At 32.8% G+C, this 25,498-nt stretch overlaps 1 pseudogene; it reads left to right on the forward strand.

Annotated features, from left to right (window-relative positions):
• The first annotated feature begins 401 nt into the window (after positions 1 to 401).
• On the forward strand, positions 402 to 15,340 carry LOC141562420 (zinc finger and BTB domain-containing protein 12-like; annotated as a pseudogene).
• Positions 15,341 to 25,498: the final 10,158 nt, after the last annotated feature.

Here is a 25,498-nt window from a genome sequence, read left to right on the forward strand (position 1 = left end):
AATCAAACTATCACTCTTTGCAGATGACATTGATGGTATACTTAGAAAAGCCCAAAGACTCTGCTAAAAAGCTATTAGAAATAATTCAGGACTTTAGCAAAGTTGCAGGATACAAAATAAATCCACATAAATCTTTTCCTTCTCTTTTAATTTTTTTTTGCTTTTTTGTTTTTGCAGCATGGTTAATATATAAATATGCTTTTCCATGATTTCGCATGTATAATTAGTATCATATAATTAGTATCACATTGCTTGCCTTCTTAATAAGTGTGGAAATGTCAGGAAGAAGAAAATTATTTAAAATATTATAAAAACAGAATATTAAAAATAAATAACTAAGAAAACAGAAAAAAAAATCCATTTGGAATCAATCCAAGACACTCTCCCAGCACACCCATATCATGGCATCTGTAGTGGAAGTCTTGCAGTTCTAGCTCCCAGGGGACAAGTTTGCCATCCTTTGAAACATTAACCACATCAAGGAAGAAGAGTTCTTCTGTGATATCACCATCATGGCCTTAAGTTCCATGGCCACAAGGTAATCTTGGCAGCCTGCTCCCCATTTCTTTGTGACCAATTTCCCCACTCCGGTCCAGAGCAACAGGTCTCACTAATGCACAGTACCAGAATCATAGCAGACCACTATATCTCCTGCCATACTGGGGTTCTAGAGTTTGCTTTCTGTGATATTGCTGCCAAATGAAGTATGTGATAGAATAATGTAGAAATGTCTTAAGTCAATTCACTGAACTCACCATTGGCCTAAAAGAGGATGGAATTAAGGGAGGGATTGGATTGACTGGGGTCATCTCCATTAAACCCCTCTTCCCACTTGCTTGAACAGTAAAGCTAGCTCCCCAAACCCATCCCCACCACTTCCTTCACCTCATCTTCTCTGATCAGTGAAGCAAGAATTCCCCTTAGACAAAGACTTTGAATTAAAGGCAGAAGAAGAGGAAGACAATGAAGAAGAGGATTTATAAAATACCTGCATTGTCAATGTGGAAGAAGTAATGAACTCAGAGATTTAAACCTGTGTTCAGGCATTGGGGGATAAACCTGGAGGCAATGGAGGAACCTTGGGCTTGGAGAGAGTCTTGGTCTTTGGGGGGAATAGTGGACTTCTCATCAATGAGACTAGAAAAACTATTGATGTCCCTGCTGATAGCACAACACCTCAAGGCATAGTGAAGGCATGCTAAGGTTTTATAGAAGACACAGATGGGAAAGGTCTGTTAACATTTCCTAGAAATGAAGTAGTGGAAAGTATTACACTTGGGTTGGGAAATGAAGCTCTAGCAGCAGCCTCTATGTCCCAGAGCAGTGAAGTTATTGGTAGGTATGGGCTCATGTGGAGTCCTTTAAACAAGAGGTTTCCTAGTTTTTTTGTTTTTGTTTTTTTTTTAATTTTAAGGCAAAATCTTATCCCACTAAACAAACTTTTCTTTTCAAACCTATTGCTTTAAATGGCAAAATCTGTTCCCAGTGTCATTGTATGACTGTATCCTCATTGAAGATGGGATTATATATCATTAAGTTGCAAGGATAATCTAGACTATGTGCATATTGTTTTGGAAGAGGAGCTGGATTTGGAGTCAGTTAACCTGTGTTTAAATCCCAGTTTTGCTACTCTGTGACCTTAGACAACTAATAAACATTTATTAAATTTCCATCATATATTAAGCATTGTTCTAGAAGTTGCAGATACAAGTACAAAAAATGAAATCATCTTTGCTCTGGGTCTTAGTTGTTTTTTTTTTTTTTTTTTTTTTTTTTTTTTTAATCTATTAAATGAGTCAGTTGGACTACAATTTATGGTTCATTTCATCTTTATCTATAGTTTTTAATAGTTATGTCAGAATGGCAAGTGTACTATTGAACAGAAACTGGGCCCCAAAATAAAAAAGACCCAGATTTGAGGCCTTCTTTTGACTCATATTGAATATATGATACTGGAAAAATGGTTAAACTTCAAAAAATTAGATGTTTTATTTGTGTGTTTCCATTTCATAAGTGTTTCTTGTAAACAAATATTGCAGGGTACTGATTTTTAATCTATTCTGTTATCCATTTCTGTTTTATGGATGAGTTTATCCTATTTACATTTGTGCTAATTATTATTTCCCTCCATTATATTTTTCCTTGTTTATCCCGCAACTTTATCTTTCTTTCCCCCCACTCTGTTTATCCTCATATATGTTTTACTTTTAATTACTATCTCCCCAAATCTTCTACTCATTATCCTCATCCTTTTTTGCTTTATCTTATACAGTAAGATAGATTTTTGTATCTGAGTATTTTATTCAATCTTGGAGCCAATTCTGATGAGATTAAGCTTTGGCTTTCACCTCATCCCCATTTTCCCCTCTATTATAATATGTCTCTCATGCCTTTTTTATGAGAGATAATTTATCTTCATTTTACCTTCTGCCTCTTTCTTTCAGTGTAATTTTCTTTGTCACCCCTTTATTTTGATTTCTGGAGCATCATTCATCAATGCCATCTTATATCCACACCCTTTGTTTATACATATTCCTTCTAACTATTATTATAATAATAAATTTCTTAAAGAGTTAGAAATAAGTTATATAAAATGCTCTAAATTACTATTGATTAGAGAAATGCAAATTAAAATGACTCTGAAATACTACCTCATACTTCTCAGATTGGATAAGATGAAAGGAAAAGATAATAATAGGGGGCGAGAAGCCACACTTGACTTTCTAAGCTCTCTCTTACCCTTACTACCAACTATTTAATTCAGCCTCAAAAATAGTGCTTGACTGGTAAAACCCACGAATATTAGAAGTACAACAACTAACCAGCCAAAGAGAATCTGGAATTTTGTCAGAAAAGGTCTGTCCTGAGGGGTGGGGAAAAGGACCGGTGGTGGACAGCAATTGAACTAGGATAGCATACTGTGCAGATTGGGTTGGGGAGGCCTCTGGCGTTAGAAAAGCTACAGAGACAGAAGACTCTGGTATAGGCTGATTGCTCTAATCTGCTTGTAAAACCTGATCATCAGAAAAATCAAAGCAGAAACTATAGTCTGCCTATAGCTACCCCAAAAGGGAAGTGACTCAGCACAGATCACAGCACAGCTGTGCAGCCATCTTCTGCTGTACCGTGCTTTTCCTTGGGGCAGTTAAGAATCTTCAAGGCAGGGGGACACAACTGGGGGTGGCCTCTAATCTGCACAATGTGGGGGTATCCTTAAAAATAAATAAATAAATAAATAAATAAACTCCACGAAATATTGTGACCAAACTTCAGAACTATCAGAATAAGGAAAAAATATTGCAAGCAGCCAGGAAAAAAACAATTCAAATAACCGAAGTGCCACAGTAAGGGTCACTCAAGATCTGGCTGCCTCCACATTAAAGGATTGAAGGGCCTGAACCAAAAGGCAAAAGAACTTGAAATGTAGCCAAGAGTAAATTACCCACCTAAGTTGAGCATTTTCTTCCATGGAAGATGGACATTTAATGAAACAGATGAGTTCCATTTGTTTCTAAGGAAAAAAAAAAAAAACAGATCTAAAGAAAAAAGTTGAGCTCCAACCACAGGACTCAAGAGAAGCAGAAAAAGTAAAAGGAACTCTTGAGAATTTTATTTCTGTTGTGGATATACAGAAAGTCTACATATATAATTTGATTTTACTGATGTGACATAAAAAAAAGGAAAGTAGAAATGGGAAAATGGGAGATAAAAAGAGGGAAACTACATCCCAGGAAGAGGCAAAGAAACCTTATCATATCTGAGAGAATTTAGAGAGGGGGAGGAGTATTGTGTGAATTGTACTCTCATCAGAATTGGCTCAAAGAGAAAATAATTGACATTTGTTTCACAGAGAATTCTCTCTCACCTCATTAAAAAGGGGGAGAGGAAAAGGGAAAAGGAAAAGAGTAATAAGGGAAGAGTACAAGAAAGGGGTAAGTATTTAAAAGGAGTGGGGAGAAATACTAAAAAGGGAGGGCTTCATGACACAAGTGGGGCCCATAAGTTTAATACAAGGGAAGGGGCTCAGTGGGGGCAAGGGAAAAAAAAAAGCATCATCTGGGGATAATGTGATGGCAGAAAATACAGAATTAATAATTTTAACTGTAAATGTGAATGGGATGAACTGTCCCATTAAGCAGAGACAGATAGCAGACTGGATCAAAAGTCAGAACCCTACAATATGTTGCTTACAGGAAACACATTTAAAGCAGGGAAATATTTACAGAGTAAAGGTAAAAGGCTGAAGTAGAATCTATTATGCTTCAAGTGAAGTCAAAAAAACAGATGTGGCCATCCACATCTTAGATCAAGCAAAAGCAGAAATTGATCTAATTAAAAGAGATAATGAAGGAAATTATATCCTGCTAAAAGATAGCATAGACAGTGAAGCCATATCAATACTAAACATATATGCACTAAGTGGTATCGCATTTAACTTCCTAAAGGAGAAGTTAAGAGAGTTGCAAGAAGAAATAGACAGCAAAACTATAATGTGGGAGATCTCAACCTTGCACTCTCAGAACTAGATAAATCAATGCACAAAACAAATAAGAAAGAAATTAAAGATGTAAATTTAATATTAGAAAAATTAGGTATGATAGATCTTTAGAGAAAACTGAATGGTGATAGAAAGGAGTATACTTTCTGCTCAGCAGTACATGGAACCTATACAAAAATTGACCATATATTAGGACATACAGATCTCAAAAATAATGCAGGAAGGCAGAGATAGTAAATGCTTTCTTCTCAGATCATGATGCAATAAAAACTACATTCAACAAGAAGTTAGTGGTAAATAGATCAAAAAGTAATTGGAAACTAAATAATCTCATCTTAAAGAATGATTGGATGAAACATCAAATTATAGAAACAATTAATAATTTCACACAAAATAATGACAACTATGAGACATCACACCAAAATTTGTGGGATGCAGCTAAAGTGGTAATAAGGGGAAATTTTGAATAAAATAGAGAAAGAGAAGATCAATGAATTGGGCTTGCAAATTAAAAAGCTAGAAAAAAGACCAAATTAAAACCCCCCAACAAAATACTAAACTTGAAATTCTAAAATTAAAAGGAGATATTAATAATATTAAAAGTAAAAAAAAAAAAAACTACTGAAGTAATAAATAAAAGTAAGAGTTGGTTTTATGAAAAAACCAATAAAATAGATAAACCTTTGGTAAATCTGATCAGAAAAAGGAAAGAGGAAAATCAAATTGTTAATTTTAAAATGAAAAGAGGGAACTTTCCACCAAATGAAGAGGAAATTAGAGCAATAAGAAGCAGTTACTTTGCCCAACTTTATGCCAATAAATTTGATAACCTAAGTGAAATGGATGACTACCTCCAAAAATACTGGCTTCCCAGATTAACAGAGGAGGAAGTAAATTGCTTACATAGTACCATTTCAGAAAAAGAAATCAAATCAAACAAGCTATTAATCAACTCGCTAAGAAAAAAATTTCCAGGAGCAGATAGATTTACATGTGAATTCTACCAAACATTTAAAGAACAATTAGCCCAAATGTTATATAAACTATTTGAAAAAATAGGGAATAAAGGAGTCCTATCAAACTCCTTTTATGACACAGACATGGTACTGATACCTAAATGAGGTAGGTTGAAAACTGAGAAAGAAAGCCATAGACCAATCTCCTTAATGAATATTGATGCTAAAATTAAAAATAAGATATTAGCAAAAAGACTACAGAAAATCATTTCCGGGATAATACACCATGATCAAGTAGGATTTATACCAGGAATGCAGGGCTGGTTTAATATTAGAAAAACTATTAGTATAATTGACCATATTAATAATCAAATTTATAAAAACCATATATATGATCATCTCAATAGATGCAGAAAAAGCATTTGATAAAATCCAACATCCATTGCTACTAAAAACACTTGAGAGTATAGAAATAAATGAACTATTCCTTAAAATAGTCAGTAAGCATCATAGTAATAGAGATAAACTGGAACTTTTCCCAGTAAGATCAGGAGTGAAACAAGGTTGCCCACTATCACCATTACTATTCAATATCGTATTAGAAATATTATCCTCGGCAATAAGAGTTGAGAAAGAGATTAAAGGAATTAGAAAAGGTAATGAGGAAACCAAACTATCACTCTTTGCAGATAATATGATGATATACTTAGAGACTCCCCAGAGATTCTAATAAAAAGTTATTAGAAATAATTCACAATTTTAGCAAAGTAGCAGAATGCAAAATAAATCCACATAAATCCTCAGCATTTTCATACATCACCAATAAAACCCAACAGCAAGAGATATAAAGAGAAATTCCATTCCAGACAACTGTCAAGAGTATAAAATATTTGGGAATATATCTATCAAAGAAAAGTCAGGAATTATATGAGCAAAATTACAAAACACTTGCCACAAAAATAAAGTCATATTTAAATAACTGGAAAGACATTAGGTGTTTTTGGATAGGCCGAGTGAATATAATAACAAAGATGACAATACTCCCTAAACTAATGTATGTTAGTTATTATTAGGGCTATACAATCAGACTCCCAAGAAACTATTTTAATGACCTAGAAAAAATAACAACAAAATTCACATGGAAGATCTAAAGGTCGAGAATTTCAAGGGAATTAATGAAAAAAAAATCAAATGAAGGTGGCCTAGCTGTACCTGATCTAAAACTATATTATAAAGCAGCAGTCATCAAAACCATTTGATATTGGCTAAGAAATAAACTAGTTGGTCAGTGGAATAGGTTAGGTTCACAGGGCAAAATAGTGTACAACTATAGTAATCTAGGGTCTGACAAAACCAAAGATACCAACTTTTGGGATAAGAATTCATTATTTGACAAAAACTATTGGGAAAACTGGAAAGTAGTATGGCAGAAATTAGGTATGGGCCCACACTTAACACCATAAACCAAGATAAGATCAAAATGGGTCCATGATTTAGGCATAAAGAAGGAGATCATAAATAGATTATAGGAACATAGGATAATTTACCTCTCAGACTTGTGGAGGAGGAAGGAATTTGTGACCAAAGGAGAACTAGAGATCATTATTGATCACAAAATAGAAAATTTTGATCACATCAAATTAAAAAGCTTTTGTACAAACAAACCTAATGCAAACAAGATTAGAAGGGAAGTAACAAATTGGGAAATATTTTTACAGTTAAAGGTTCTGATAAAGGCCTCATTTCCAAAACATATAGAGAACTGGCTCTAATTTATAAGAAATAAAACTATTCTCCAATTGATAAATGGTCAAAGGATATGAGCAGATAATTTTCAGATGATGAAATTGAAACTATTTCCACTCATATGAAAGAGTGTTCCAAATCACTATTGATCAGAGAAATGCAAATTAAGACAACTTTGAGATACCACTACACACTTGTCAGATTGGCTAAGATGGCAGGAAAAAAAATAATGATGAATGTTCAAGGGGCTGTGGGAAAACTGGGACATTGATGCATTGTTGAGGGAGTTATGGAAGAATCCAACCATTCTGGAGAGCAGTATGGAAAAAAAAGTTATCAACCTGTGCATAGCCTTTGATCCAGCAGTGTTACTACTGGGCTTATATCCCAAAGAAATACTAAAGAAGGGAAAGAGACCTGTATGTGCCAAAATGTTTGTGGCAGCCTTTTTGTAGTGGCTAGAAACTGGAAAATGAATGGATGCCCATCAATTGGAGAATCATTGGGTAAATTATGGTATATGAATGTTATGGAATATTATTGCTTTACAAGAAATGACCAGCAGGATGAATGTAGAGAGGCTTGGAGAGACTTACATGAACTAATGCTGAGTGAAATGAGCAGAACCAGGAGATCATTATGCACTTCAACAATGATACTGTATGGAGATGTATTCTGATTGAAGTGGATATCTTCAACATACAGAAGATCTAATTCAATTCCAGTTGTTCAGTGATGGGCAGAATCAGCTACACCCAGAGAAGGAACACTGGGAATTAAGTGTAAACTATTTGTATTATCGTCTTTCTTCCCAGGTTACTTTTACCTTCTGAATCCAATTCTTACTGTGCAACAAGAAATTTGGTTTTGCACACATATATTGTATCTAGGATATACTATAACACATTTAACATGTATGGGATTTCCTGTCATCTAGGGGATGGTGTAGATGAAAGGAGGGGAAAATTCAGAACAGAAGTGAGTACAAGGTATAATATTTTTTAAAAATTACCTATGCATATGTACTGTCAAAAATTATAATTATATAATTAATTAAAAATTAAAAAAATAATTTGCTTACAATTATAGATATTGGTTCCCAGGTAGTAGTATGAAAAGAGGTGAGAAAGTAGCTTTGCCAATGATTTTTAAATATCATTCAGGACAAATTATATTTAGCCACCATTTACTAATGCACTCTTCCATGTAAGCCATTGCTATTATTTCCACTTTAAATTAAGATGAATGTGGTTACCAATGCCCAGATATATATATATAAATATAAATATAAATATATATATATATATATATATATATATGAATTACCCAACTACCAACATTTAAATAACATTCATTAATTTCAGATATATCCCTAATTTTTTTTTTTTTGCTATCAGATGATGAACAACGAGGTATTTGGACTTGTATCTGGATGTTTGAATAAGTTTTTATTTGGATTTTGATGGCATATCTATATGAAAAATGAAACGGACAATTAAGGCAAAAGAAAAATGCAGTTTTGTCTCAATTATCTATGTATGTATAGAAATAGTTATATAAACTTATGCATGTACATATGTTAATATATTACTTATTAAAACATTTTAGTTGTGAATTCTCCACATAAAAAAGAATAAAAATTTCAGGTAACACAAAACAACATAGAGACGCATAAGTAGACAATATCAAATAACAAGATATAACTTTTGTGCAAGAACACCAAGGAGAAGGAAATGGGTTGTTCAGTTCAATCATTTCTGATGAAACGAAAAGAACTAAACAGAAAATTTAGATCTTTAAATACAAGACTCAAGAGAAGAATAAATAGAAAAGTAAACAACAACAACAACAACAAAGCATTATTTAAAAGGTAAAATTAAAATATTTATATCTTTCAATAGAAAGATGATACTTGCAACTCTTGAGAACTGTATTTTTTATAAGGACAATTAGAAGGTATATACAGTGACAGAGGATTGGGCATAAGTTTACACTGATGTGATGATATATAAAAAGGCATTAAAGTTTGGGAAAATAATTATGCTGATAGAAGAGAAAAGGGTTAGGGTTACATTTTCTTCAAGAAGTCATTTTATTTATAGGACAAATTTTTACTATATTTTCCATCACAATAAAATAAACAGGATAGGAGATCTATAGATTTCTTTTTACACATGATTGCACAGATCACAGGTAAATAAATACAAGGAAATCCATATTTATCTGACTACACTAATAGCAAGATGAACTGAGTTTTACTTCTTGTTCTGGTAATAAAAGCTTACCTACTTGAAATAGAATCAGAGTAGCATTTCACTAAATGAGCCATAGAACTTTTTGTGACTTAAATGTAATATATTGATAGAATCTATAAATAAGATTGAAGTAACCAGGGAGAAAAGTGGGCTTGGAAATTTTTGGAGAAAAGAAAAATGAATTAAATAAACCTTAATACACTCCCTCCTCTAGATAGGAAATAATCCAATATGTTAAATATGTGCAATTCTTCTAAACATATTTCCATAATTATCATGGTGCACAAGAAAAATCAGATAAAAAAGGAAAAAAAATAAGAAAAAGAAAATAAAATGCAAGCAAACACTGACAAAAAGTTGAAAATACTATATTGTGATCCACTCTCAGTCCCCAAAATCCTCCCCCTGGGTGCAGATGACTCTCTTTATCACAAGATCATTAGAACTGACCTGAATCACCTCACTGTTGAAAAGGGACTCCTCTGTCAGAATTGAACAACACATAATTCTTCTGTTGCTGTGTACAATAAAATATAAAGTTCTTTATTTTCCAATATCATCAATATCATATTTCCAACTTCTTTCAGGCATCTTGAACTGTATGTCCAGGATACATCTTAAACTCAATATCAAAATAAACAGTGTTGACAAATAATTGCTTTCATTCCCTCCCTCTTATCTTTTTCTTATCCCATGCTTATATAAATAAGCTGTTTAAAATTTTTTTAAGACTAAGACATTTTCTTCAAGAAGTCATTTTATTTATAGGACAAATTTTTACTATATTTTCCATCACAATAAAATAAACAGGATAGGAGATCTATAGATTTCTTTTTACACATGATTGCACAGATCACAGGTAAATAAATACAAGGAAATCCATATTTATCTGACTACACTAATAGCAAGATGAACTGAGTTTTACTTCTTGTTCTGGTAATAAAAGCTTACCTACTTGAAATAGAATCAGAGTAGCATTTCACTAAATGAGCCATAGAACTTTTTGTGACTTAAATGTAATATATTGATAGAATCTATAAATAAGATTGAAGTAACCAGGGAGAAAAGTGGGCTTGGAAATTTTTGGAGAAAAGAAAAATGAATTAAATAAACCTTAATACATCTTCCCTAAATGAACTTGTGTGCTGAATATTTTAAGATGTATATATAATTGATAATTTAGAAGACCATTATTATCATTGACAGTTTATTATAAAACATGCATATTATATTCACATTATGAAGAACATTGGTTTTATATAGAATCTAATTGGGGAATAATGAATTAATCCTATTATGGTGGATTATTAATCACTAATGGCACAAACTAGACCACTTAATTCTGACCTTCCTGGAATCAGATACTGTTTCTTTTTGGATTTCCTGTGTTTACTGCAACTCTTTGCACTTGTGACTGAATCATTTGAAATCACATCTGATTCCCTGTGACCTCATTTAGAGTTTCATGGCAAGGAGAGAGGAGTAGTTTGCCATTTCCTTCTCCTAATTTTACACATGAAGAACTGAGGCAAACAGAGTTAAGTGACCTGTCCAGGGTCATACAACTAATAAATCTGAGCCCAAATTTGAACTCAGGTAGATCAGTATTTCTAACTCTAGGGTGGGCATTCAACCCACTGTCTCACTATAGTTTCTTTCCACAAAGCAAGTATTTAAAAATGCTTTTTCATATATTCATTTGTAAAGGTAGAGATATCAGATGTTACACATTTATTATAAATATAATATTATGTAACATGTATAATATATTATTACATATTATTATTTTACATATATACATTGTATATTCACATAATGATTATAACCTGTATTTTATCATAAACATGTTTCATAGTAATATTCAATTCATTTTCAGTGACATTGTATTAATTATATTTTTCTCTGCATCACAAATTTTTTTATTATTATTTTGAATATTAGGTTGGACATATCCTCCCTGAATCTATGAAGCTATTTTGAAGAGAAAGGGGAATTTGGGATATAAAATCAAACATAAATTGGGGGGGATAGCCTGATACTAAATTTTATAAAAATTTTTATAAAGTTATTTAAATCCTAATCATTGATACATTCCAACATTTTCTAAAACTATTTTCTAGAAACACCAAACCTTGACAGTTAGATGTCACAATCCATAGAGTGCTCAACCAAGAGTCTAGAGGATTCTAGTTTCAATGTAGCCTCACAAATTTTTCAGCTTTTAACCTTCAGCAGATAAATCATTTCTGTTGGTTTCTTCACCTGTAAAAATGGGAATTAGCACCTAACTCCCAGATTTGTTGTGGGGATCAAATGAGATAATATTTATAAAAAATATTTAATTTGTATTTATTTGCCCTGTAAATAAAATGACTTCTTGAAGAATATGTCTTAGTCTTAAAAATTTTTAAACAGTTTATATATATAATTTTTATACTTTGATTTATAGAATAAAACAAACATTTCCATAACATAGTATCCCAAAATGATAGCACATGAAACTGCAACTTTATTATGCATAACTTGCTATTGCTTTAAAATATATAATAAAATTATCAAGTTAAATTTCTCTCCTCCTTGATACTCTCTTCTCTCTAGGTCTTCATGTCGTTACTTTCTCCTGATTCTTCTCCCAACAATCTGACAACTTCTCCTCTGTTTCTTTTCTGGATTCTCTTCCAGATAGATTGTCTTTAAACCAGAGGCAGCCTTCAGGGTTCTGTCCTAGGCCCTCTGCTTTTCTCCATTCCTACCATTTGGTGATCATATTTGCTCCATTGGATTTGATTACCAATTATTTTATGATCCTAAAATCTACCTATTTTTCAATTTTTCTTTTATTTTCCAGTATCATCAATATCATATTTCCAACTCCTTGAACTGTATGTCCCGGATATATCTTAAACTCAATATATTCAAAACAGAATTATTATAGGGTTCTGGCTTTTAATCCAGTCTGCTATCCTCTGCTATCCACTGTTTTGTGAGAGAATTCATCCCATTCACAGTTAAAATGACTTATTCTGTATTTCCATCATCTTATTTATCCCAAATTATGCTTTTCTCTTTCTTCTCTGCCTCTCCCTCCTCCTCAATATTTTGCTTATGAGCTCCACTTTCCTCAAAGAGCTCTCCCCCTTTAGAGTCTTTCCCCTTTTCTTAATATCTTTCCCCTAATATTTCTCTTTTCCCTTCTATTAATATCACTCTTTCATTTTCCTTTTCCCTTGCAACTTCCCTGTAAAGTGAGAGAAGTTTCTCTGTGAAAACAAATATGTCTGATCTTCTCTCTTTGAGACAAATGTGATGAGACCAAGATTCACACAATTTTCATCCTTCTCCCTTCTTTTCCTCAATTATATAGGTTTTCTTTGCCTCTTTGTTCACTGTAATTTCCCTCATTTTACCTTCACTTTTCCCCTTTTCTGGTATAATCCCTTTTCCACCTCTAGTTTATTTTTTATATTATAACAGTAAAATCAAATTATAAATGCACTCTCTATATATACCCATAACAGAAATACATTTTTTGAGTTCTATATTTGGAGGTCAATTTTTTTAGCTCTAATCTTTTCATCAAAAATAAATGGATTTCAGCTGTTTTGTTGAATGTCCATCTTCTTCCCTGAAAGAAAATGCTCAGTTTAGCAGGGTTGTTTATTCTTAGTTACATTCAAAGTTCCTTTGCCTTTGGAATATCAGATTACAAAACCTTTGATCTTTTAAGGTTGAAGCAGCCAGGTCCTGGGTAATTCTTATTGTGGTCCTCAATATTTGAATTTTTTTTCTGGCTGCTTTTAAATATTTTTCCCTTGGTCTGATAGTTCTGAACTTTAGCCATGATATTTCTTGGAGTTTTCATTTTAGAGTCTCTTTCAGGGGGTGTTCAGGGAATTCTTTCAATGGCTATTTTACCTTCTGATTCTATAATATCAGAGCAGTTCTCTTTGATGATTTCCTGAAAATAATGTCTGGGCTCTTTTTATCATAGTTTTCAGGAAGTCCAATAATCCTTAGATTGTCTCTCCTAGATCTATTTTCCAGGTCAGTTGTTTTCCCAAGTAGGTATTTTATATTTTCTTCTATTTTTGCATTTGTTTGGTTTTGCTTGACTGATTCCTGATGTCTCATTAAGTCATTATTTCCATTTGTTCAATTCTGATTTTTAGTGGATTATTTTCTTCTTTTACCTTTTTATTTCTTTTTGTATTTGGTCTATTGAATCTTTAGATGAGTTGTTTTGTATTGTGGATTTTTTCCCATTTCACAAATTCTGTATTTCAGGGAGTTGTTTTCTTTTTCCATTTCCATTTTCAATAGTCAAATCTATTTTGTAAGGTATTATATGTTTTTTCCATTTAACTAAATCTATTTTGTAAGGAGTTTTCTTCAGGTAATTTCTGCGTTTTCTTTTCCAAACTCTCTTGCAAAGTTCTCATTTTTTCTCCATTTTCTTTTAGCTCTCTTTTAAGATGTTTTTTAATTTCTTCCAAGAGAGCCTTGTGAGATGGGGACCAAATTTATATCACCCTTTAGTGCTTAATCTGGAGCCAATAGGCTTTTGGTGACTTCAGAGTTTGAAATCTGTTCTTCTCTTTCATCATAAAAACTATCTATGGTCAGAGTTCTCTTTTTCTTTTTTGCTCACTTTTTAAAAAAAAGAAGTTGAGATCTACTTTTAGGTAAAGGCAGATTGTCCAAGTTTTTTTTTCTACAAGAGGCAGCAGCTGTACGGGATCAGTGCTAACTGATTTCTGTTGCTGGATGGACATGGTCAGGAACTTTGAAATTCTAGCATTTCAGGGGTTCACTATCTTTTGTGTTTGTGTTGGATGTTTTATAACTTTCCTGATGATCTACTAGCTTTCAACCAGGGCAGAGTAGCCAACACTGCTGTAGATTTCCTGGTACATGGAGCTCACACTGTCCCAGGACTGTTCATTGCCTGCACTCGGCATCTGTTGTTAGCCTATTTGCATTTGGCCTCCCTCCCTCCATGCTTAATTGAAAAAAGACCTTTTCTGGAGATCTTTGAAATTATTTTCTGGTGGTAATTTCTTACACTCCCAATATTTATGGGTTCTTTCAGTCCAGAACTAATTCAGAGGCTGGATTTGCTAGTTAGTCTGAGGGTTGTAGGAAGAGTTCAGAAAAGACTTGTGTTGTCTCAGGCATCTTGGCTCTGCCCTCTATCCATTCTTAAATTTCTTATATAATCATTTAAATTAAAAAAAATTAGGAGTATGTTTGATTTTATGATTTTTCTCCTCTATCCTCTCTTATTCTCTTTCTCTCTCTTGCTCTTGCTCTTTCTCTCTCTTTCCTGGGAAACCACTTTTGAACTAAAATCCACAGAATCCTAGAGATTTTATATACTGAAATGGTATCTTTTATAATGAATGTATATATAGGGGGTGACTTGAAATCTACTTATCAGAACAATAGAACATGATATATATTTTCTTCCAGGGGCTCTAGGGTAGTAAGTAGCATAAAGAGGCTTCATTGCACTTTGCTTTGTATTAACTGCCTAATCATATTACAAATATGTACAGCTTACCTATAGTGTGTTTCTTTGCATTGGAATTCATGCTAATGAAGCTTGTCAATGTGTTTTCATTGAATTCTGGTATTTTGAATTTATTCCAGCAAAAAAAGATTTCATACTTCAGCTAAAATGGCATAATTATATGCATAATATTATTTGTTAAAATAATATTTATATTATAGATAATTTAGGATAAAATGAGAAGAAAGACTTGAAATTTTTCAGTGCTTTTATAAGTCTTTTGTGTTAAATGTTCCATAGGACTTTTTTTACATTTGGAATATTTAATGACATTGTAGAAAGTTATAGAGGAATCACTGAAAAGAGGAGTGAATAATTTATGGGATGTGAATTTTTATTAAATATTTCAGAATCAAACAGAATTCTGTAGTCTTAAAGCTATTCTTGAATTTGTAGAGAAATTAAAGATTAAATTCCTAAAGAAATTTAAATTGGGGACTAGAGGGATGACTGGAAACTAATCATTTAAAAAAAGAGATAGAAATAAAATTCAAGACTTGTAATAGGAAGATGGGTTAAAATGTCCAATACATTCATGAGACATTAGTAATGCAAGGTAAACTGAAAATAACTTGGAGCAAGGATTTCACTATGTTCTGAAGTTCTGTCTTGTAATTCTGGAGAGGAACCATTTGTGTCTTGGATATTATGCTCCACAAAGGCAGATGACTGCTATAAAGAAAAAAAAATTACTTAAAAATCTAAAGAAGGGCAGCTAGGCAGCACAGTGGATAGAGTACAGGCACTGAAGTCAGAAGGATATGAGATAAAATTCAACCTCAGACATTTGACATGTGGTCCTGAGCAAGTCACTTAACCCCAGTGACCTGGTCAAAAGAAAAAAAAAATAATCTAAGGGATCAGTTTTTAATTTGGTATGTGATCTGAAATCTAAAAGAGTGCAATAAATAAAACAAAAAACAACAAAAAATACTCTGATGTTATAGTATCATAATGCCTCCTAATACAGTATGTTCTGTTGTATCATCATTCAGTGGATCTCAAGTGACCCCAATATTTATATTCATTACAAAAGATACCATTTCAGCCTATAAAATCTCTTGGACTCTGTGGACTACATTAGTCTTTAAAAATTATATATCCCATACTATGTATCCTTGCTAGTGTAACGATTAGAAAGTCTTTTGAATTTGAATATATTGCCTACTTAGGCATAGAGAACAGAGATTATTTACTGAGCTTTGAGCTGATGACTGAGCCAGAGCTATCCAAAAGCTCAAAATGGAAATCATAGGCTAATAGTTCTGAGTAGAATAATATGTAGCTTAGACCTTACAATATCTTATAGGTTACCACAGAATCATCCAGTGATAAATGTTTTCTCAGAAGTGAGGAAGAACATAATTATCATCCTAATAGCTAAAATATAACCACCTAGTACAGAACATTGCTTAAATGATGTGGGAGTATTTTGCTGCCTATAGTTTTCTTGCCAGAATCTACTCTGAAAAAAGTAATGATGTTGAAAGCAAAACTCCTTAAGCAGGGTTGGACTTGAGAAAATTAAGAAGTCTAAAAGAATACCTTATTAAGTTTGGAAAAACTCACAGCCTAAGTATTTCAACTAGACACTGCTAAAGATGAAGCCAGAGAGGACTCATTAGCGTCCTTTAGATTGTAAGTTCCTTGAGGAGAAGTACTGTCTTTTGCCTCTATTGTATCCCCAGTGCTTTGCACAGTGCTTGGAACATAGTAGGCACTCCATAAATATTTACTGAATGACTGAATTGTTATGTCTCATTTATAGTATTTGTATACAGTGCTAATGGGAACACAGTCACAGATTTTTAACTATGTCTGATGAGATTTGAGTGAGGAAATAATTTGTCCACTGATTTATATTTTTAAGTGACAGAAAATGGAAGATGTAAAATTTGAAACTTATGTTGTTTCTCATATAAGATATAAGCCTAAGAAGCCCTGCAGATTTATGTTTAAAAAAAGTCTGATGATACCAAGTGATATATGATTCTCACATTTGCTCTCAAGATCTTTAGCCAGGCCCCTAGGAATGTAAGAAGAACCCATTCACCAATTTCTGACTTAAGTGGATAGGGATGTGGTTTTGTGTCCTAGAGAAATTGAGCAAGTATTTCCCAGTTCCCAGAGTATTAGACAGAGGGTTTGACTCTTCAAAAAGTGAAAGGAGTCGGAACTCAGAAACATCACTTTTCCAACCTAATCTAACACTATATATTCAGTGGAAAAAGAGATTATTTAGAGTTTGGAACTACTAACTTGGTCAGAACCATCTAAAATTCAAGATGGAAATCATAGGCCAGTAGATCTGGGTACAGCAATAGTTAGCATGGACCTTGCAAAATCTCAGGTGTTACCACAGAAGTGGCCAGTGACAAGTTAATGTTTTAGAAATTGCTACTCACACTGTAAAAGATCATGCAATAATGTTGTTTCTAAATGTAACAACTATGTATATGTTAGTGATGTGGGTTGTTTTATTTTGCTTTTTCAGACATGCAGCTTTGTTATATTTGCATCTTTTTTGCATATGATCCAAAATTTGTGATAACTATAGACAAGACTGTATGTTATGTTTGGATTCACTGAGTTGAATGCAATCCAATTATAAATTAAATATATTTAGTACCTTTATGCTTTTGTATTATAAACATTACCTATGCATAAGTTAAAATGCTTATGATATAAATTCAGAGATATTCCTAAATTTCCTGTATATTTGCAAGTGAATGAAAAAAAATTTCATCAGGGATGGGTTAGATATATTGTCCTTCACTTAACAGCTGTTCATATCTCTGGTATAAGAAGAGACTTTGACATGGTAAAATCAGAGAAGTAGTGATTGTTTCCCAGTGGCAGCACAGTAGTGCTCAATGTTAGGGGAAAAGTGACCATGGACGTTTGAAAGATACCCATTACAGAAACTGTCTGCTAGTTCTGTTCATTTAATCCAAAATGGGCTAGCTGTGGCAAGAAATAGTTACTATTAAATGTCACCAATAGATGATTAAACACCAATGTAATGTTCAGACTAGTTCTCTGGGGCACCTTGGGATCAGCCAGAGTCCTTGGTGTTTAGGTGGAGAAGTGAAGGAGGCAGAAAAGCCTTGGTCAAAGATGGAATCTGGACTCTGGAGTCTGGAACCTGAGAGTGCAAGCTCTCTCTCTCCTTCTCCCAGTCCTTAAATCCTTCAGTATGATTACCTCACTACATCACATTGAGCATGCTCAGCCATAAGCACCATGCAGCGATTCAAGTATACTTTTTCAGAGTTCCAGCCCACTACACACCAACATTTGTGAATTTAGTTTTCCCTGGGTATTACCTTCTAGATACTACCTCTAGAATTTTTATGTCTGGGACCAGTAACTAATTTTAAAGATGTGAACTTATATCAAACTCTCATGGTAACTGTTATTATACTCATTTGCTTGTTCAAGGAAGGATTTTGTCTAGATCTCTTGGGCCCAGCATAAGAGTGTCTTAGAGAAGGGTATTTGCTAATGTTACTATTATTTTTGCTATTCTTGTTAAGTACATGTTACTTATTGAATCTATGTTTATAGTACAAATACTATGTGCAAAAATTCTGTAGGCATTTTTGCTTTCATCTAAAGAACCAATCTCAAAATATAGAAAGTTTAAAAAGAGACAGTATTAATCACTGAATGAGATTGGGTTGGGAGGCAGGGAGAAGGTCTTAGAGATAAATTCTAATTAGATTCACAAAGTATGTGGCCACATACTCCTAGAAAAGAAGTCAGACTCACTTCTAGAAGAAGGACCTGATCTAAACTTCTAATTTTTTCAAGAAGATTTTGTGGAAGTCTCTGATAACAGTGCTTTTGTTCTGTTGATTAGCTCTAACTTATCCTTATGTTTGGCCTGTACTTCCACAGATGTAGCATACCTCCTTAGTTATAAATATATTTCAGAAGCGTTATCTCTCTATCATTTTTGTTTCAAACCCTTGGACTTCCAAATTAAGCAAAAGTCAGAGATAAATTTATTAATACTCACACTTTTAAAAATACTTAAAAATTTTTTTTGTTTGTTATTAGAAATCCCAATTTTATAAAAGGTAAGGTAGATAAGCTATAAATCTTAGTCTAGGTAATAGAATTAAACTACAAACCTTACTTTGTGGTTTCTTTGGAAGTTTTTGGGTATGTGTATGTTCTTGGGGAGAGGCAATATTATGCTTCTTTTTGGTTCTTGAAATCACTTATCACTACCTCATATATTTTCCCCAAAACACACATATATGTAAACAGAATTGAATAACTGAACTTTCTGAATCCTCTCTTATTGATACCAGTAAACCACAGGTTAGTTAGACCAACTCTATCCTTTAATGAGATAACCCCCAGGATCTCCAGGAATCTTGCAATGGTAGTACATTTTTTCTTTTCAATAGATCGAGTTGAAGGTTAGATAATGAGGTTATACTGGAAAAGACTTTTACATGCTTCATGAAATATTAAGATTTTTGAATGTGTAATTTTATCATATCTTCAAAAATATTTTTCCATGTTTTGATATTTCCTCTAAAATATTAAGCATGACTGAGTCTATCATATCAATGAACTCTTGGAAAGATTAGCTTCTCAGCCCAATGATTAGAGTGAAAGGGAACTAATCTTTTCCACCCAATCCCTTCTAGAACCTTATAAAAACAGGAGGAAACAGAAGGAAAAGTTATAAATTATGGCATAATACATACTCCAACTACTAAAGTCTCTCCAGCAGCTCAAAATATAAAAGCTTTTAGGGAGAAAAAAAAGAAGAAAATAGCTTTTGGAAAGTATTGATTGGCAGTAAAAGGAAGGTCACTGGAATAAGTACCAAATTGACTACTCTTAATGCATAATTGTCATTTAAGTCACCTGTGATGAGGAAATTCAAGCTAGTCTCAAGTGGGATCATTTCCATATGAGAGACTAGATAATAAATGGATTTTGGCTTTCTTCCCTTTCCTTACTTCAATATCTAATAAGTGCAAGGAAACACAGAATGCAGTAAATCCATCTAAATTACTTTAGAAACTTTGACTAATCTGTATGTCTCTTATGGTACTTTGTGACCAAAATTGGAAGTAACTATTTTGGGGAGAAAGATAACAGGAAAAGAAACACAAAACTAATTGGTGAATACTTTTTTGAGTATGAAGAAGGATTCATTTCTTAGGAAAAGTCTAATTTTTATCTGAATATAAGAGAATAATTATAGTCTTCATTGTATTTCTTAAGGTAGATATAAATTTTAATATATTCATTTTATCATTATTTTTCATTAGTGAATCACTTTAATATTGTATTAGATTTTGGTGGATGTAAAAATCCAAATAAAATAAGTCTTATTAGAAAAATGTGCCCTTTCAACAAGCAATTCTTTCAACTCTTAACATGACAAGAAAACAAAGCATAGGTTATAAAAGTATTTCATCAATATTATGTGCTTTTCAAAATAGTTTGATCTATTAACTCATTTGGTTGTCAGAACAATTCAGTGAAGTAGGTACAAGAGGTGAAATAATTTCCATGTTGAAGATGATGAAATTAAGGTGACTTGCCTAAAATTTCATGGAACTAGATATTCTGATTCCTCTTCTAGAAATCTAGTGATTTTTCCAATTTAGCCACAGGGGCTCTTATTTAGTAATGTGTATTAAAATTGCACTCTGTTCAAAAGTTTTATTATAACATTATTAAGTTTTTGCTATTATATAATCATTAGGTAAATTGTTAAAAAAAATAACTGAATGACCTCTAATATAGACTTATAGAACTTTAGAACTGCATAGATAGAATACTGGTCCATGGGTATAGTTGAAGTTGCTTTATCTTTGGAGCATAATTTCTATTTTGGAGAAATTTAATAAGTCATAATGATCAAAGAAAATGTCTAGTCCTCTACCTTACTGTTCCTATCAATTTTATTCAACATACTAGAGGCTATATATGTATAGAGTGCAATATATCTTATATGATTTCATCTAATCCTGTAATAAATCTTTGAAGTAGATAATGAAGTTATTTTATTTTTACATATGAAAATCTTGCTGCTGTTTTATATAACTTTTGTTTTATTCATTTTATCATTCTTTTATTTTTCTTCAGTGAATCACTTTAATATCTGATTAGATTTTTGGTGGGTGTAAAAAGTCAAATAAAATAAGTCTTATTTAGAAGATAGTGCCTTTGGGATTATATCCCAAAGAAATACTAAAGAGCGGAAAGAGACATATATGTGCCAAAATGTTTGTGGCAGCTCTTTTTGTTGTAGCTAGAAACTGGAGGATGAATGGATGTCCATCAGTTGGAGAATGGTTGGGTAAATTGTGGTATATGAAGGTTATGGAATATTATTGCTCGGTAAGAAATGACCAGCAGGAGGAATATAGAGAGGCCTGGAGAGACTTAAATCAACTGATGCTGAGTGAAATGAGCAGAACCAGAAGATCACTGTACACTTCAACAACAATACTGTATGAGGATGTATTCTGATGGAAGTGGAAATCTTCAACATAAAGAAGATCCAACTCACTTCCAGTTGATCAATGATGGACAGAGGTAGCTGCACCCAGAGAAGAAACAATGGGAGGGGAATGAAAATTGTTAGCACTAATATCTGTCTGCCCAGGTTGCATGTACCTTCGGATTCTAATGTTTATTGTGCAACAAGAAAATGATATTCGCACACATGTATTGTACCTAGACTATATTGTAACACATGTAAAATGTATGGTATTGCCTGTCGTCGGGGGGAGGGAATAGAGGGAGGGGGGGTAAATTGGAAAAATGAATACAAGGGATAATATTATAAAATATATATATATATATATAATAAAAAAAAAAAAAAAAAAAAAAAAAAAGAAGATAGTGCCTTTTCAATAAGCAATTCTTTTCTGTTTTATATGTCACTTAGCAACCTGTGCCTTTGTTTTCTCACCTGCAAAGTAGGGTGGGTCTACTTAGCTTTTGAGGATCCTTCTATATTTGGTTCTATGATCCTACATATTGGCTCTATAATATGATAGACGATACAACAAATGTTACTTGCATGTTCCTTTTTAGATATTTTATGAGTAATTTTAAGAACTCTTTTTACTAATCAAGGAATATAACAATCTGAATGTAAACTGAAAATTGATATTTAAAAGACTCAATCTGTTAGTGAATATTTTTTGAAACTGAAGCCAAAATATAGAGGATGAGAGGATGTTAGCAATAAATCCCCAAGTGGCAAATATCTTGAATTTCTTTTAATCTAAATCATGACTTGTTTCTGGGTTTTAGAGACTACCACCTATTCCTGGAAAATTAAAAATGATCTCCAGAGATCTTACATGAAAGTTTTCAATGAAACTTAATTTGTGGTTTTATGGAAGATATTCACACAAATATATACACAAAGAATCATATACAAACACACACACACACACACACACACACACAAATGCATACTTCCATCACCTCCACCAAAATGTTTTCTTTATTTAGTATATTTCCAGGTATATTTGGACTTGGAAGGGGAAAAATACCTATTAATAAGGGGAAAATATGTGTTAATAATTATAGTAAGTTAAAGATTAAGTTTTACAGAAGCTGAGAGTATTCATTATCAATATTGACATCTGTTAGGAAATTATCTCTATTGAATACAATTGTTATAAAAGACATCTGGTGTGATAGAAAATATATTGGATTTGAATCAAAAGCTGTAGATTTAACTTTTGCTTTGGACACTTAATAATTTTGTTCATTTCTATGAGCTACAGGATTTTCATGTGTAAAAAGGAGATAATAATTTAGCTACCCCAGAGATTTATTCTAGGATCAGATAAAGTTACATAATATAAATTGAACCTTATACAAATATAGCTTCTGGTATATTGAATAAGATTGATGTGAACAATAAGGTAGAAAACTAAATAATTTCTTTGATCCTTATGACCTTTCAAATGTTTCTAAAACAGAAATAATGCTACAAATATTAAGCAACTTCAGCTATCTCCATGGATTAGAATATAGAGATTTCAAAAGAAGTTTTAAAACAAAGTGATATGAACTATTCCTCAATGACTCTGTATTCATTTAACAACTCTTCTCTAACTTCCAACCTATAGTAGAAAGGTTGCATTAACAGACCTAAAGACTAAACATGTGAGCTTACAATAAAATCGAACCTCACACAATATTTTCTTGCTTTTGTGTGTGTGTGTGTGTGTGTGTGTGTGTGTGTGTGTGTGTGTGTGTATGTGTGTGTGTGTGCCTTTATGTCATCACTGGTAGTCAACATGACAATTCCATAGCACCAGTGCTGGGAAGTTCTGACCTCCTGGAGTGGGAGTGGAAAACACTATTTATTGTACCAGTGTGGCAGCACTCCATACTACTATTTCTAGACCAGTAAATTGAGAAACAGATGTGAAGGGCAAAATGCCAAAGAAGGTCACCTGTTGGGAATGAAGCACTTCACTCAGCCTAATAGAAAGAGTTCAGTGTCCAGTTTGGAACATTTCTGTCTCCTCAAAATCTACTTGGGGTAGAGATTCTCCAATTGATACATGGTCAAAGGATATGAACAGACAATTTTCAGATGATGAAATTGAAACTATTTCCACTCATATGAAAGAGTGTTCCAAATCACTATTGATCAGAGAAATTCAAATTAAGACAACTCTGAGATACCACTACACACCTGTCAGATTGGCTAAGATGACAGGAAAAAATAATGATGGATGTTGGAGGGGATGTGGGAAAACTGGGACACTGATGCATTGTTGGTGGAGTTGTGAAAGAATCCAGCCATTCTGGAGAGCAATCTGGAATTATGCCCCAAAAGTTATTAAACTCTGCATACCCTTTGATCTGGCAGTGCTACTACTGGGCTTATATGCCAAAGAAATACTAAAGAAGGGAAAGGGACCTGTATGTGCCAAAATGTTTATGGCAGCTCTTTTTGTAGTGGCTAGAAATTGGAAAATGAATGGATGCCCAAGAATTGGAGAATGGTTGGGTAAATTATAGTATATGAATGTTATGGAATATTATTGCTTTGTAAGAAATGACCAGCAGGATGGATGCAGAGAGGCTTATAGAGACTTACATGAACTGATGTTGAGTGAAATGAGCAGAATCAGGAGATCACTATACACTTTAACAATGATACTGTATGAAGATATATTCTGATTGAAGTGGATATCTTAAACATAAAGAAGATCTAATTCAGTTCCAGTTGATCAATGATGGACAGAAACAACTACACCCAGAGAAGGAACACTGGGAAGTGAATGTAAATTGTTAGCACTACTGTCTTTCTACCCGGGTTACTTATACCTTCAGAATCCAATTCTTACTGTGCAACAAGAAATTTGATTTTACACACATGTATCTAGGATATACTATAACACATTTAACATGTATGGGATTGTCTGTCATCTAGGAGAGGGAGTACAGGGAGGGGGAACATTTGGGAAAGTGAATATAAGGGATAATGTAAAAAATTATCCATGCATATGTACTATCAAAAAATTATAATTATAAAATTAATAAAAAATAAAATAAAGATATCATTGCGATAGAATGAGAGAGAGAGAGAGAGAGAGAGAGAGACAGAGAGAGAGAGAGAGAGAGAGAGAGAGAGAGAGAGAGAGAGAGAGAGATCTTAGATTGGTGAACTGTGAATTGCTCAATGAAGGAGAAGGCTGAGATAACTTTGAGATCAGCCCCCAAGGAAACTATCATAAGAGAGAGGCCAAAATAACAGAATAAGCAATGGAAGATAAGTAAGAATGTGGGGAGAAAGAATTGAAATTTACAAAAATCTCATAAAGAGAAATAAACTTGAAAACCATGAAGATAAAAAGAAAATACCAGTGACAGAAGGAAAAATGGCTTTCAGATTTAGTAAACAAGTTCAGACATTTATGAATAAATACTGAAAGACAAGGGGAAATGATTTAACACTTAATGAGACAGAGAATCTTATGAAATATGAAGATAAATGAAAACACAACATTTTATTTCTGAGTGTTTCAAAAGAGAAATGAGAGTTATGAGAACAGAATATGGCCTATGTAGAAAGATGATAGTGAGTAAAACTTGTTGTTGCAAGTCTCACCAAAGGAACAAATAGAAAAAAAATATTGGAAATGCAAATATACATAAATGAAGGGAAATGTAGAAAAAGAAAAAAAAATACAAAGCATCAGAAGAAATTATGCTCATTATACAAGTGAAAAATACTGATCTCCAAGATAGTATGCATTAAAAAAAACCTAAGTATCAGTATCATAGGTCTGTCAGACGAATGTGAAAGGACAAAACCCTTCAACATCACTATACAAGAAATAATAGAAAAGTACTTCTGAACATAAAATTAATAGAAAAGTACTTCTGAAGACAGAAAATGAAATTTCATTTAAAAAATCCATATGGTTAAGTAAGCAGTTCAATTCAGATACAACAA

Source organism: Sminthopsis crassicaudata, chromosome 3 (assembly GCF_048593235.1).
Source record: "Sminthopsis crassicaudata isolate SCR6 chromosome 3, ASM4859323v1, whole genome shotgun sequence".
Classification (NCBI taxonomy): domain Eukaryota; kingdom Metazoa; phylum Chordata; class Mammalia; order Dasyuromorphia; family Dasyuridae; genus Sminthopsis; species Sminthopsis crassicaudata.